Genomic DNA, 14,768 nt, shown 5'->3' with positions numbered 1-14,768 from the left:
CCTGGGCAGCTAACTTAGAAAATGCTTGGGAAGCCAGTGTTGTGGTGTTTATCTTTGATCTCAGCAGCTGGGAGGCAGAGGCAAGGGGAACTTTGTGTTTGAGATCAGCCTGGTCTACACAGTGAGTTCTAGAACAGCCAGGGCTACTTAAATAGACCTTGTCTTAGACAAACAAATGAACAAAAAACAAAACAAAAACAAAACCCAAACAAGTGCTTGTTGTTTCAGACTTATGATGTGAAGCACATAAGATAATTTGCACGCATTTTTTTAAATCTAAAATTAGAAACATTGTTTTGTGTGTGTGTGTGTGTGTGTGTGTTTATGTGTGTGTGGGGGTATCTGTCTGTGTATCTGTGCATCCTGTGCATGCCTAGGGTCCACAGAGACCACCAGAGGGCATAGGATTCCATAGAACTGGAGTTATGGACAGTTGTGAGCTACCATGAGGGTGCTGGGAATTACTGGAAGAGCAGTCAGTGCTCTTAACTGCTAAGCCATCTCTCTCTCCAGCCCCAATGTACATACACACTTTTACACAGTGCCTGCTACTGAGTCCCCTTCAATAAACATTGATGGTGTGCATTTCGAGTGTCATTGTTATGCTAATACTGTTGTTCACTTATTCCTCACAGTAACACAGACTACAAATGCTATCATCTCATGTAACATATGAAGCTCCGAGCTCGGTCCGGCAGGGTAGGTACCATGTACAGGTAGATACAAATGGAAAGTAGGAGCATGACAGATGTTTTGTTCCATGCAGCAGCTTCCTCTGTTTAAAACAAAACAAACAAACAAACAAACAAAACATAGCATCCACCATGGGTAACACACCTGCCACGAATAACCCTGTGCAGTTTTACGTGTGTCAGTGTTTTGCGTGTGCCACCAGTGTGCAGATGCCCACAGAGGAACCAAGAGTAGAGACAGTCATGGGCCCTCCAATGTGGGTACTGGAAACTGAACCCAGGCCTCTGTAAGAGAAGAGAGCACTCTTGACTGTTCCAACTCCTCCCTCGTTGTCATTTTGTTTGTTTCTTTGTTTTGTCTCATGTTTGCAGATATGGTCTCACTACAAAGCCCTGGCTGGCCTGGAGTTCTCTCTATGTAGATCAGGCTGGTCTCAAACTCATAGAGATCCACCTACCTCTGCCTCCCAAGTGCTAGGGTTATAGGCTTTAAAAAAAATTTAAAGACATCAAGGTTCAAAAGGAAATACCCTAGGTTTCCTAGCTAATATGGAGCTGAAAATAAATTTGAACTCATATCTACCTGACTCCAAAGCAGACTTTCTTTGGCTATCTCTTCAAAATCACATTTGGCAATGAATGGGGCCCATACATGTTGGGCACTCGCTGTATAGATGCTGGCAGATGATAGTCTACAAATAAGGAAAGGGTATGGGAAGTTAAAGAGCATTATGATTTTCTATTCATAGCTCTAAATTCAGAAAGAATGTGAGAGCTGGCAGATGGGGAGAGGTACGGTGAAATGGTGTCCTCTGGGTGTAATGTGGTTTTTGCCAGCAAACCCGGGAGAGCCTCCTGTCTCCTCCCCAGCACTGGGGTTATAAGCACAGGCTGCCCAGCTTTTTTATGTAGGTTCTGAGAAGCCAACTCAGCACCCCTCCCTACCAACACTTTAACCACTGAACGATCTCCCTAGGCCAGAAAGACATTATATTTGAGACTTAAACAGTATTTACTGCTAGAGATAAAAAAAAATAAGAAATAAAAAAAAATTGGAGCCAGCACACTGTACATGTTAACCACAAACTTTCCCTCTGAGCTCCACCCCAACTCCAAAGTTAATACATTATCCACTATAGGGGACTCAGAATATGTGGCCTTCTCTGGCCACAACAAATCATGCCTCAGACACCAGACACAACTCTGTTTTTCAGCCACTACTCTGGGGAAAAACAAAAACCAAACAAACAAAAACAACCAAGGAAATATTCAAAGCACCGGAAACTATAGTTCTAGCCTTGACTGATTTGGGCATCAGAAGCTGTGTTCCTGGGAGAAGCCAATTGTATCCACACAGTTTAGTACACACAGGTACGGTACACCAGTGCTATAAGAAACTGTGGGTCTTAGCTCACCAAAAACTTAACAAACTGAATTTCAGTCCAGTCTGTTAGTTTTTCCAAGGATTAACCTTCCCTAGCGTTCACTTAATTTTGAAGCAGAATTGGTGTTTCTCAGGGTAACCTGGTAACACTGTATCTCTCGGCTCGGACCCAGAGTCTCTTTTGAGCAGTCCGATCTGTCATCTAATTAAGAAGCTCTGTTGACACCACCCCTCCCCAAACAATTCTCATGATGGCAAAATGTGTTCAGAAGTTTCCCAGATCATCAAAGTTTCCTGACTTGAATTCCACAATGTAAATAAATGTAAATCATTAAGTAAGTTGTGATTTTTATAATTACTCAAAAATGTGATTAATTCTGATAAGGATCACTCCAAAGGTAATAAAGATAAAAGCTGTCAAAATTAATTAAACACATATTCATTAAATCCAAGGTAGCTTTGGATTCTTTATTGCACAAATACAATTAACACTTAATCTGAATCTTGGTGAGTTACACAATCATGTGGCTTGGAAATAAAAGGAGGGTACAACCTTGGCCTTCTCCGGTTTACATGGGAAAACATTAATGACGCTGACATCGGAGACAATTAGACAGTGTCAGCCGATTGTTTTTTGCCAGCTTTCTCTCACATCTGTGGTGTCTACAAGCAAGAAGGCTCATTGTTTGCACCGGCCTCCTTCGGGCCTTGGCTTTTTGTGTAAACCGTCAATCTCTTGGCGAGTATCAAAGCCATGAGGAAATTAGACCGGACCAGCTCTGCGCCCCACACTAAAGCTTAGCAGGGAGCATCCACTATTCTTCTAATTAGGCAGTGACCAACAAAGTAACCTGTCAATGTCCGCGAGCCATTTCCCACACACCTGCACTTCATACCCTAATCAGCCTTCAGCAAGCGGGAGAAAGGAGCAACTGCTGAAGGGTGAAAAATGAACAAAATATAACAATGTTTCCATCCCACCTATGCCTCCGGCAATTTCCATGTAACATTAGGGGTACTCCACATGTCTGAAGAATCACAATACAGTATCTGCAAATCTGAGCCCAGGGGGGAAAGACACACAGTGAGATCATATTAAGGTTTGCTTCAAAAATATCACACCAAGAAGAATCTAGAGTTATGTATGAAACCCAGGAAACTGAAAATGACTATAATTTAGATTACGTAGCAAGAGGCTGACTAGAAAAAACCAAAACAAAGAAACAAACAAAAACCAAAAAAACAAAAAACATTTTTCATTGGTGCCTTTGAAGGAGAGAAATGCATACTATTGTCTTTATCACACCCATTTATGAAACAAAAAGGTAACAGGACAGGAGACTAAACTTGGCACATCTTTGTTTCCCAATCCTCTCCATCCATCCTGCCTCAGGAGCTCTGAAACACCAATCACCATGTGACCTCCATACATTAATTAATTTCTTCTACAGATCTCTGGTTTTCTGTGGATCCCCACAGCTGTCTTCCAGAGGCATTTCTGCAAACAGCATTACCATGTCTAGTACTTTTATTCACAGAGAAATCTCTCTGCCTTGCGGTTGAGGAAGTCACAAAGGTGCAAGATCCAGCAGACTAAAAACACTCAGGTTATCCTCTAGCTTTAAAATGAGCCTAGCCACAAAAACATCCCCTTACATCTCTAACAATGCTATTCTCAGAAGATTCCAACCAGATCTGGGTCCTGGTTTTAACACTAATCTTTATTGACTTCAGTATTTCTGAATACAGCATCTCTTAAATACACACACACACACACACACACACACACACACACACACACGTACGTCAAGACCAAAGAACACAGCAATTTAATAGCTCTACTTATAACAGCAATGACAATAACTCTTAAACTTTGCACAATACCACTTTCTACTTTTTTTGCCCCAAACAAAGACTTCATGGTGCAGGTATCCACATGATAGATTCCTTATAGAGGGCTTCTAAGAACATATATCCTTTGCAGCAGGTTCTTTTTGTGCCTTGGGGGGGAATGGGGGGAGAGGAGAGGTGAGGAGAGAGAGAGAGAGAGAGAGAGAGAGAGAGAGAGAGAGAGAGAGAGAGAGAGAGAGAGAGAGAGCAAGTAATTGTTAGGGGAGGTGCATCCCACCGTGTGCCAAGGAACAGGCTACATTGTGTCAGCATCCTCCTGGATCTAATGGAGACCAAGGTGAAATTGGCATTTGGTAGACACATCTGAGTTCTACTTTGCTTTTCATTAGACTTTATCCAAAAAACAGCATTTCCAATTATAAATAAAAACTTTCTCCACCTCTTCCTACTTGAAGCAAGTATAGAAGGCCCCTGTTTAAAATGCAGCCCCTGAGCTGCCACCAGCCTGCGTGTTCAGCTGCCAGTGGCTTTTGTGTACAAAGATGTTAATTGGTGCTAATCCCCTTGTAGAAGCTGTTTTGGTAGCCTGACCTGGCACCCTAAAGAAGGACACCTTGGTGTGAAAAACTAAAGGGTCCATTGAGGAGGGAGTGAAAGGCAGGCAGGCATTCCAACACATTTTAATTTTAGGAATTAAAAAGAGGAAGATCATGATGGAGACCCTAGAGAAATTTTACAAAGCTTTAATGCTGGTGAAGTAAGTCCTACAAACACCAGGGCACAGCCACAGCCACAGCCACACACACACACACACACACACACAGAGAGAGAGAGACAGAGACAGAGACAGAGACAGAGACAGAGACAGAGAGAGATCCCAAAGTGGGGACAACAGCGGACTGATTCTATTTTTCCACTTTATTGCTTTAGCTTGTGGACCAGTTTCCTGAAGTCTGAAAAGTGAATTGATTTGTGTGATTTATTGAAGTGTCTGGCTGTCCCAACCCTAGCTGAACAAACCAGCATGCTTATGAAAATCAGGTTCCTATCCTTTCCAGTCCCCAAAGACTCTGCTAAAGGCTTCATTTGGTGGAAGAACAGAATCCAATTCAATGGCTTCGGCTAAATTTGTATGAAAGTTTCATCTTAAGAGAAAGGTAAAAAGAAATTAGCAATTCTTGTGGCAACTTTTAACTCTACTACAGTGGCAAGGAAACAGTGTCTTGACACAGGGAGCTATTCTACACATCAATTTAGAGATTACACATTCACACCTTGGGTGGCAAATTATGCTAATGGAATGCGTGGTGGTGAACCATGAGGTTGTGAGTTTTTTGACAGAGTTCACAGATCAACTACTTGGTTGAAAGGAGTTGGCCTTTCACCCACTGCAAGCTGAAAGACACAAAGGTGAGAGGTGGCTAAAATTCCACCAAGTGCCAAATTTTCAGTCATGGCCCAATTTTTAATCTCCTTACTGAGTTTTGAAGTTTCTCTCTTCTCACTCCCATTAGCCCAGCATATGTAGATGACAATATGGGGTTAGGGGGAGGGACTCTAGTGAGAAGGCTTAAAAGACTTCAAACCTGGAGAGAGGATGGCAAGCCTTTATGGTTCTAGGGGCAGAAGTTACTCCAGGTGTGCTTTTAGATTGTGTGTGGAAGAGGAGGCAGAAAGAATCTAAGAGCCAGAGGCAGAGGATGGTTCCAAATCAATAGCATCTCCCAGACACAACAGGATTGATGTACATATGAACTCACAGAGACCGTGACAGCACCCATAAACCTGCACAGATTCAAACCAGACAAAATCCCAGCACTGAGAAGGAGAAATGGACACAAAGACCCACCCCTAATTGGTACCCAATGGGAAAGGAATATCAGTTTTCTCAAAAGGAGTGTCACTGGGTATCTTAACCACACTCTAGGGTAAGCTCCATGCCTGGGAGTAGTTGGCTAATATAAAACTGACTCTGTGGTTTTTGTGTGTGTACTTTTGGGGTGGGAGGTGGTAAGATAGAATTTCTCTGTGTAGCCTTCCCTGTCCTGGGACCATCTCTGTAGACCAGGCTAGCCTAAAACTCACAGAGATCCCCCCTGCCTCTGCCTCTCGAGTGTTGGGATTAAAGGTGTGCACCGCCACCACCTGGCTCGAATGTGAGATTTTTGTTTGGAGTCTTTTGTTTGTTTTGTTGGAGGTTTTGTTTGTTTTGTTCTGTTGTTTTAGATTTTTTGTTTGTTTGTTTTGGGTTTTTTGTTTTCTGTATTACTAGTTTTCTTTCTTTTTGGTTTGTTTTTATTTTTGTTTTGTTTTTCTGAGGAAGTGAGAGGGAGCAAAAGAACGTGAAATTGGGTGGGGAGGGGAGGTGGGAAGAGTTGGGGATAGGAAAGGATACGATCAAAATATATCGTCTGAAAAATGTTTTCACGAGAGATATGCCTGCGATGTGTGGAGGTCTAGCACCAGAACTCTCAGTTCTGGTCATCGGGTCTGGGCTGCAGCTGGTGCTCAGCATCTTGGCTTCTGTCTCCAGTGCCAGCAGCATACTCATTATTTTTAAGTGTAATAAGTTGCGTGCGAGGTGCAGGCACATGAACATATTGGGTGCACCGGTGAGGAACTGTGCCTTCTGTCACTCTAGTGGCCTCTGCCTCATCTCGCCTTGAGACACAGTCTCTCAGGGAACCCCAAACTTGCCATTTTGGCTCCTCTGGCTGTCCTCTCTGGCTTTGCCTCTCGAAGCAGGAGTCACAAATTACAGCAAGTGTCCTTACCCACTTGGACATCTCTCCAGCCCTCAAGGTACCTAAATTACGAAGACAGTCCTCAAACAACCGTTCATTTTTTAAAATGGTCACCACCCATAATCATTACCGAGCAAACCAAAGTCTACTCTAAATGTGAATCCTTCAAATATAAAACTATGTCAAAACGATTTAATATAGACTAAGCACCTACCACAGAGCACTTCCTTTTTTTTTTTTTTCATATTGGGGTATTAAAACCAGAACTTAAGTATATTCACCAATTCAAAACGTTGCTGATTTGTAAGGTAAAAAATCCATGTGTGATTCCCAAACTCACATTCACCATGCAATTATTTTAAAGTCATACCAGATAATTAAAAATAAGTGAAACAGAGACTGGAGAGATGGCTCAGAGGTTAAAGGTGCTGACGGCTCTATCCTGAGGGCCAGAGTTCCCATCTCATCATCCCCAACAGGTGATTCCCATATGCTTGAGAATACAGCTTGAGTCATCAGGTGCCCTCTTCTGGCTTCTTCAGGAATCTGCACACATGTGGGAACATTTACTCACACAGGCACACAATTATAAATAATAAAAAATAAAACTCAATCTTAAGAAATATTAAGTGAAGTATAAACGTGCTAATGTTTTCATATGTTTAACCATAATCCATAGTAGATGTCCAGTGATCAGTGTTTGTTAAATTAAACTTTATTGACCATTTCCTATGTATATTAAAAGCCTAAGTCTGTCCCTACACAGGGGGAGGCTTATGACTGATTTTCTCTCTCTATCCGCGCTGCTTCCCTCCTTCTTAAACCCTTGTTATGTAACTCTGACCACGCCCAAATGGGGGTGGTCAGCAGTACCTCTAATCAGGATTTCCCCCTAAAGGGCTGTGTATCTAGCTCGTGGCCCTGGCTTCTGCCCTGTCCTCTAGATTTCATCCTAACAGCTAGAAATAAAACACCACAAGTAAGCAAAGACATACTGGCCTATGGGCTAGATTTTGTTTGTCCTCAATAGCTCCTTGCAAAACCTAGAGATCTGACTAAAACCTAGAGATTCAGGGTAGCTAGGAAGAAAGTGGGGGTCCAAGCATTTGCAGTTCAAGGGCAAAGAGCTAACTTCTTCTTGGCTCTGGTGTCCTATGATACCAAAGAAGTGATGGCAGAGAGAGACAGGAAACCACAGCCAAGGTGATCTCTCCCTGGGCTCCACCACTTAAAGCCAGACTGCTTCTTAACACTTCCTGTCAGGAACATAGCCTGCACACCAGATCAGAGCATGGTGATGAGTAAGTAGCATGGAAAAGAGTTTGATAAAAAATAAAAATAAAGAAAGAACAAATGAGGATGAGGATAGCACGATGTCTCCATGTCCTTGAAGGCCCTTAGACCTCAGTAAAAGATCTGGGGTTTAGCCTAAGGACTAAGCAGGCTGTGAAATCACTGAAGGATTCTAAATGACACAATCCAAAGTATATGTAAAGATCTCTAGGGCCATTATATAATAGTGAAGTCGGCAAAGGACGATGAGGATGGCTGAGAAAAGTCTAAAATCCAGGTCTCCTAAATCTCTGTTGGTGCCTTCGTGCTGCTCAGGGGTGTTTGAGGAGGGAGACTGTAGTCTCCATCTACAGTGCCTTTGTCTGAATGAGGCAACTTTGGAGCAGTGATCTGGCTGTGACTATTGAAAGACTGGTGTTACACTGTCATCAGGCTCTGGGATTGAATTTAATTGGAGAAATATGGTTCAACATTCAAGAGATGAGATGAGACAACTAGAGAGTGAGTGAGCCTAGCACCAGCCCTATGGAGGATGGGAGGGGCCAGCGCCAGCCCTATGGAGGATGGGAGGGGCCAGCACCAGCCCTATGGAGGATGGGAGGGGCCAGCGCCAGCCCTATGGAGGATGGGAGGGGCCAGCACCAGCCCTATGGAGGATGGGAGGGGCCAGCCAATGAAATGTCTCAGTTCTGTGGTTTTGTTTTTGTAGACCTGAAACTCACAGTTCTGGCTACCTCTGCCTCCTGAGTGCAGGGGTTAAAGGTGTGCTCCTCTGTACCCAGCTAACGCTGAGAAATGAATGATGAAACTCTCAAATGGAAGATGGATCATTTGTTCTGACAGGATCTGTGGATGGCAGGCCGATCAAGGCTCCCAGAGTAAAGGAACTCTAGAGAGAGACAGGGATTTGTTCCTCACCTGGAGCCCAACTTTCCAGAGCAGGGGCCTTGAAGACAGGAGAGTGCCCCTGGCATGCTGTCTGAAGTCAAGGCTTCATTCAGAATCCGAACTAAGCAGTAAACACAGCAGGCTCCTCAACCCTGAACTCAGGGAGCTCAGGGACCATAAGGCCCCGCCCAACGTGAGTTTGATGGTTACTACAAACCTGAAGATGTTCATGTGCTGAAGTACACCTTTCCTCCACTCTCAATTTAAAAAAGAAAAAAAAAAGACAAAAAAAAAAAAAAAACTAAACTGTTTTAAAGGGATGGAAACAAACCCCCAGGGAAGCAGAGTTTTCTCTTTTTTAAAAATTGCCCCTCGAGAAATGCAAATCAATACAACTCTGAGATACCATCTTACTCCTGTCAGAATGGCTAAAATCAAAAACACCAAAGACAGTTTATGCTGTAGAGGATGTGGAGAAAGGGGAACACTTCTCCACTGCTGGTGGGAGTGCCAACTTGTACAGCCACTTTGGAAATCAGTATGGCGACTCCTCAAGAAAATGGGAATGAGTCTACCCCAAGATCCAGCAATTCCACTCCTAGGCATATACCCAAAAGAAGCACATTCATACAACAGGACATCTGGTCAACGATGTTCATAGCAGCACTATTTGTAATAGCCAGAAACTAGAAGCAGCCTAGATGCCCCTCAACTGAAGAATGGATAGAGAATATGTGGTACATTTACACAATGGAGTACTACTCAGTGGAAAAAAACAATGGAATCTTGAAATTTGCAGGAAAATGGATGGAACTAAAAGAAATCATTCTAATCGAGGTAACCCAATCACAAAAAGACAAACATGATATGTACTCACTCATATGTGGATTTCAGACATAGAGTAAAAGATTACCAGCCTACAGTCCACACTGCCAGAGAAGGAGGACACTAAGAGAGACATACATGGTCCCCTGGAGAAGGGAAAAGGGTCAAGATCCCCTGAGCAAATTGGGAGCACGGGAAGAGGGGGGAGGGAGCTACGAGAATGAGAAGGGGAGAAGAGGGGTGAGGAGGACATGAGGGAGCAGAAAGGTTGAGTCAGGGGAAGAATAGAAGATAACAAGAATGGAGATTTCATAATAGAGGGAGACATTTTAGGTTTAAAGAGAAATCAGGCACTAGGGAAATGTCCAGAGATCTACAAAGATGACACCAGCTAACAATCTAAGCAACAGAGGAGAAGCTACCTTAAATGCCCTCCCCTGATAATGAGATTGATGACTGTCTTATATGCCATCCTATAGTCTTCATCCAGCAGCTGGTGGAAGTAGAAGCAGACACCCACAACTAATCACTGAACTGAACTGGAATCCAGATGCAGAGAAGAATGAGTGAAGAGCAAAGGGGTCAAGACCGAGCTGGTGAAACCCACAGAAACAGCTGACCTGAACATCGGGGAGCTCTTGCTCCCCAGACTGATAGCTGGGATACCAGCATAGGACTGATCCAGACCCCAGGAACATGGGTTTCAGTGAGGAAACCTTAGAAATCTACAGGACCTCCTGTAGTATTTCAGTACTTATCCCTAGCATAAGTGTGAACCTTGGGAGCCCAATCCACATAGAGGGATACTCTCTGAGCCAAGAAACATGGGGGTGGGCCTAGGCCCTATCCCAAAAGATATGATAGACTCTTATGACCCCCCCACCTATGGAAGGCCTCACCCTCCCTGGAGAGCAGAAAGGATATGTGATAGGTAGGGTGTTAGTGGGGGGGGTAGGGGAGGAGGGGAGGGAGTGGAAACTGGGATTGACATGTAAAACAATCTTGTTTCTAATTCAAATTTAAAAAAAGGAAAAAACTTGCCCCTCAATCTATAAAGACCACTCAGTGGGTGATGTGCTTACATTGCAACATAAGGACGTGATCCGGGTCCCCAGAATCCTTCTTATAAAAGCCAGCCATGGTGCTTTGCACTTGTGATTCCAGTGCTGGAAAGACAGAGGCAGAAGGATCCCTGGCATTCACCAATCAGCTAGCCTAGCCTACTTGGCAAGGTCCAGACCTATTTTTAAAAATTGAACTACATGAAGGTTGTCCTCTGGTTTGCACACACACCTGCACATTCACACACAGAGACACAGACACACGTGCGCGCGCGCGCACACACACACACACACACACACACACCAGACTTGGATGAAAAGAGGAGCTATTGCCCGCTATTATCATTGCTCCTGGCATAACAGCATCCAATAGGTTGCTTGCTATAGAACCTTAACACAATATTCTCCCCTCAAATAAATCAGATAGGCAATGTATTCCTCTGTGCAGAGCCCAGGATCTGCTCTTCATTCAGTTCCACAAACACCATGGCCATGCTGCTTAAGTCTCCCGCTACACTTAATTCAGCCCAGGATTCTAGGATTTGTTTTCCTCTCAGTTCAAATACCTGAGGAAATGGGCCTGGGTGATAAGCCCTGCATTGTTAGCAAATCCGCTCCCCAGCCTGCTTCCTGGGATCTGAAAATTAGCAGGGAGCACCAGGCTTCCTGCCCTGGTGTTCTCTGGCTTTTTTTCTCCCCCTCCACCAAGATCTAGTTACCTTTGTTCAGCCTCTCAGATATTTTGGCAATTTTCCTTTTTTTCGAAGGAAGAAGAATTGGGCTCCTTTTCTTAAGAGTCCAAGGCAGGAAAAGCAGGTGAAAAAGTTAACTGGGAGGTGGGGGGGTGGGCAGGAGACAAAACAAAACAGTACCAGTACCATAATTACCCAAGTAGTATAAAGCTCTATTCTCTCTGAGATGAAAAAGGGGAATTACACTTGTAACTTCCATTAACATTAATGGGACTTACCTCCAAACTCCCTAGAGCATTGGGGACAATGGCCTCAGAGTAACTACTGGCCCTTTACCCTTTCAGCTCTCCTGTTATCTGTTTAAAGGGCAAGGAGACTGAGGGTGCTCTACAAACCAGTGAGGCTCTGAGACATTGGGTTTATTCTCACCTGCTTTCTCCCTGGTCATCCTGACATCTTGTAAAGAACTTCTGAGGCCCCTTGTTCCCCCAGCTTTCCTGGCTCTTGTTTTAACCTCCTAATGGAAATAGAATCTAAGGAGCTGTGTGCATTTTGTACATGTGTTTTCTCTTAGTGGTTATTGGTTTTCAGAACTATTCTTTGGGTCCTAGAGTGTAATTGTCGGCAGATGTTCCCAGAACCAATTCCTAGGGAGAAGACATTGTTGGAACCAAATAACTAAGACTGACCAGAAAGTGGGGACATTCCTGCTGGGGGTGTAGGAAAGACTTTAGGAAGGAAATGGTATTTTAACTGGCACTTGGCAATTACCTGACATGACCTCTAACATGACCTCCGAGACAGAAATAGAGAAAACGTGGGACTGGGGTGTAGAGTGGAGAGAACTGAGTAGACAGACGGATGGACGCACAGAGCCCTGAGTCCATTGCCCCCAACGCAGAAATCACTCCTGTAACCTCAGTCCTTCAGAGATGGAGGCAGGAGCATCACAAGTTCAAGGTCAGCCTTAGCTACTTAGCAAGCTTGAGGCCACCCTAGGCTACATGAAACCCTATCTCAAAAGAAGGGAGGGAGGAAAGAAGGAAGGAAGGAAGGAGGAAGAAAAGGAGGGAGGGAGGAAGGAAGGAAGGAGGAAGAAAGGGAGGAAGGGAGGGAGGGAGGGAGGGAGGAAGGAAGGAGGAAGGGAGGGAGGGAGGAAGGAGGAAGGGAGGGAGGAAGAAAGGGAGGAAGGGAGGGAGGGAGGAAGGAGGGATGAAGAGGGAGGGACTTTCAAAACAAGTAAAGAGCCCCGCAGCAATGATGAAAGACTAGAGGCCAGATAAATACTGACTTGACCTCTGGCTCTGACCAACCACATGGGCAGAACAAGGCTCTGCCTCCCTCACGTGCAAGGGGATGAAAATTCTTCCTTCACACAGCTATTGAGAAAAGCAAACGAGGTAATCAAGGAAGTTGCTGAAAGCCTCAACCCTGACCCTAGTACTATTAATTGCTCATTAATTCATAATTGCCATAGAAATGATTTGTCATTAATAGCCTCCCAATTATTTTTCCCTTCATTAGTAGTGTGAGTGAATTGTCATTAAGAGCCTCCAGAGCAGACGTTAGATGCATGTGGCAATGGCATGAATTGGTTTGGATTTCAGGCAGGCTCAACTCGCTTTCCTCCAACACAGTCTTCTAGCCTCTGAGGCACCGGCGCCCATCTCTGCCACACACCTTTTCTCCACACTTCAGGTGTACACACTTCGACACAACCAGTTTCTCTAATCTTCACAGCCCAGATCCACAGCCCCGCCCTGCAGCACGTAGACTACTCAAACCCACTGTGACATCCAAACTTCAAAACCCTTTCCAGAAGATCTTGTGTTGTGTGTTGTGACAGCTATGGGAACAAATCATGGTCTTATCTACACAGCCAACTCTCTGAGGCAGCACGTAGCGCCATGTCACCTAACAGGTGCAAACCACTATAGTGTGAACACATAAATTGGGTTTTCATCAAGTTAAAAATCTTCTGTACAGCAAATTAACAGGGCAAGGACAGCCCGTAGAACAGGAGAGAAATCTCTGTCAGCTAAATGGCAGGGGATTAATATACAGGATATATAAAGAACTCAGAAAATTAAACAAAAGAGCAAATAGTCTAACCAATAAATGGATAAATGAGCTGAATGGACACATCAAAAGAAACAGCACAAATAGCCAACACACACGGAAAGCGTCCAGCATCGTTAGTCAAAGTGGAAACACAAATCAAAGCTACACTGTGACTCCATCCCACCCAGTCAGGAAGGTTATCATCAAGAAAGCAAACACCATCAAAATGGCTCAGGGGTTAGAGGAACCACACAATCCTGACAGCCTCAATTCCCTGGGTCCACATGGGGATCTTCTCATTTATACACAAATGCACTCATGTATGTGTAGTGTGTACATGAGCTCAAGCAGGCACAGGAACACACACACACACACACACACACACACACACACACACACACACACACACGCCACTAGTTAGCCATAGAGGACAGGCAGTGGAGGCCACACCTTTGATCCAGCACTGGGAAGACAGACAGATAGATGTCTGCGTATTCAAGGCCACCCTGGGCTACAGGACAGTAAATCAATCTAAAAGAGAAGCAGGGTTCACACCTTTGATCCCAGCACTTGTGGTTGTTGTTGTTTTGTTTTGTTTTTTTTTATTTGGTTTGGGGTTTTTTTGAGACAGGTTTTCTCTGTGTAGCTTTGGAGCCTGTCCTGGAACTCACTTTGCAGACCAGGCTGACCTCAAACTCACAGAGATCCTCCTGTGTCTGCCTCCTGAGTGCTGGGATTAAAGGTGTGTGCCACCACCGCCTTTAATGCCAACACTAGAGAGGAATATAAGGCAGAAGCTCAGTGCAGTCTCGGTGAGTCTGAGCAGCAGTGTGGTAGGGAGCAATCTGAGGTTTGGTGGATTGTCCATTCAGTCTGAGCATTGGTAGAGGTGAGAACTCGCTACTGGCTGGCTGCTTTGCTTCTCTGATCTTCAGCTTGAACCCCAATATCTGTGTCTGGGTTTTTATTATTCATGCTGCACCTCCAAAGTACAGTATTACAAGTGGTTGTCATGCCGCCACGTTCTGTTTGCCAGAGGCTAGCAATCAAAGCCCTGCTTGCTGCATGTGTGTTAGGCAGACACTCTACCAAATGAGCTACATCCCAGCCCTGCAAATGAGGAATTATTATTCTCTTTTTGGAATTATTATTCTTATTTATGATGAAGTAATTGGAGCCAGAAGTGTCAAGTGGCTCGCCCACAGTCACAGAGTTGGTGTTTGACAATCCAAATAAACATGCCCTTTGGTTTCTGTCTTAGTCAGGGTTCTATTGCT

General features: G+C 44.3%; 1 protein-coding gene across 1 annotated transcript in view; it reads right to left on the bottom strand.

Moving 5' to 3' along the window:
- Shtn1 (shootin 1) overlaps nt 1-14,768 on the bottom strand; it is a 196,832-nt gene that overhangs the window by 170,294 nt on the left and 11,770 nt on the right. The gene's annotated exons all lie outside the window — the stretch shown is intronic.

This window comes from Cricetulus griseus, chromosome 3 (genome assembly GCF_003668045.3).
Source record: "Cricetulus griseus strain 17A/GY chromosome 3, alternate assembly CriGri-PICRH-1.0, whole genome shotgun sequence".
NCBI lineage: Eukaryota > Metazoa > Chordata > Mammalia > Rodentia > Cricetidae > Cricetulus > Cricetulus griseus.
Note: the sequence above shows the minus strand (reverse complement) of the source record. Positions and strands in the feature narration are given on the sequence as shown.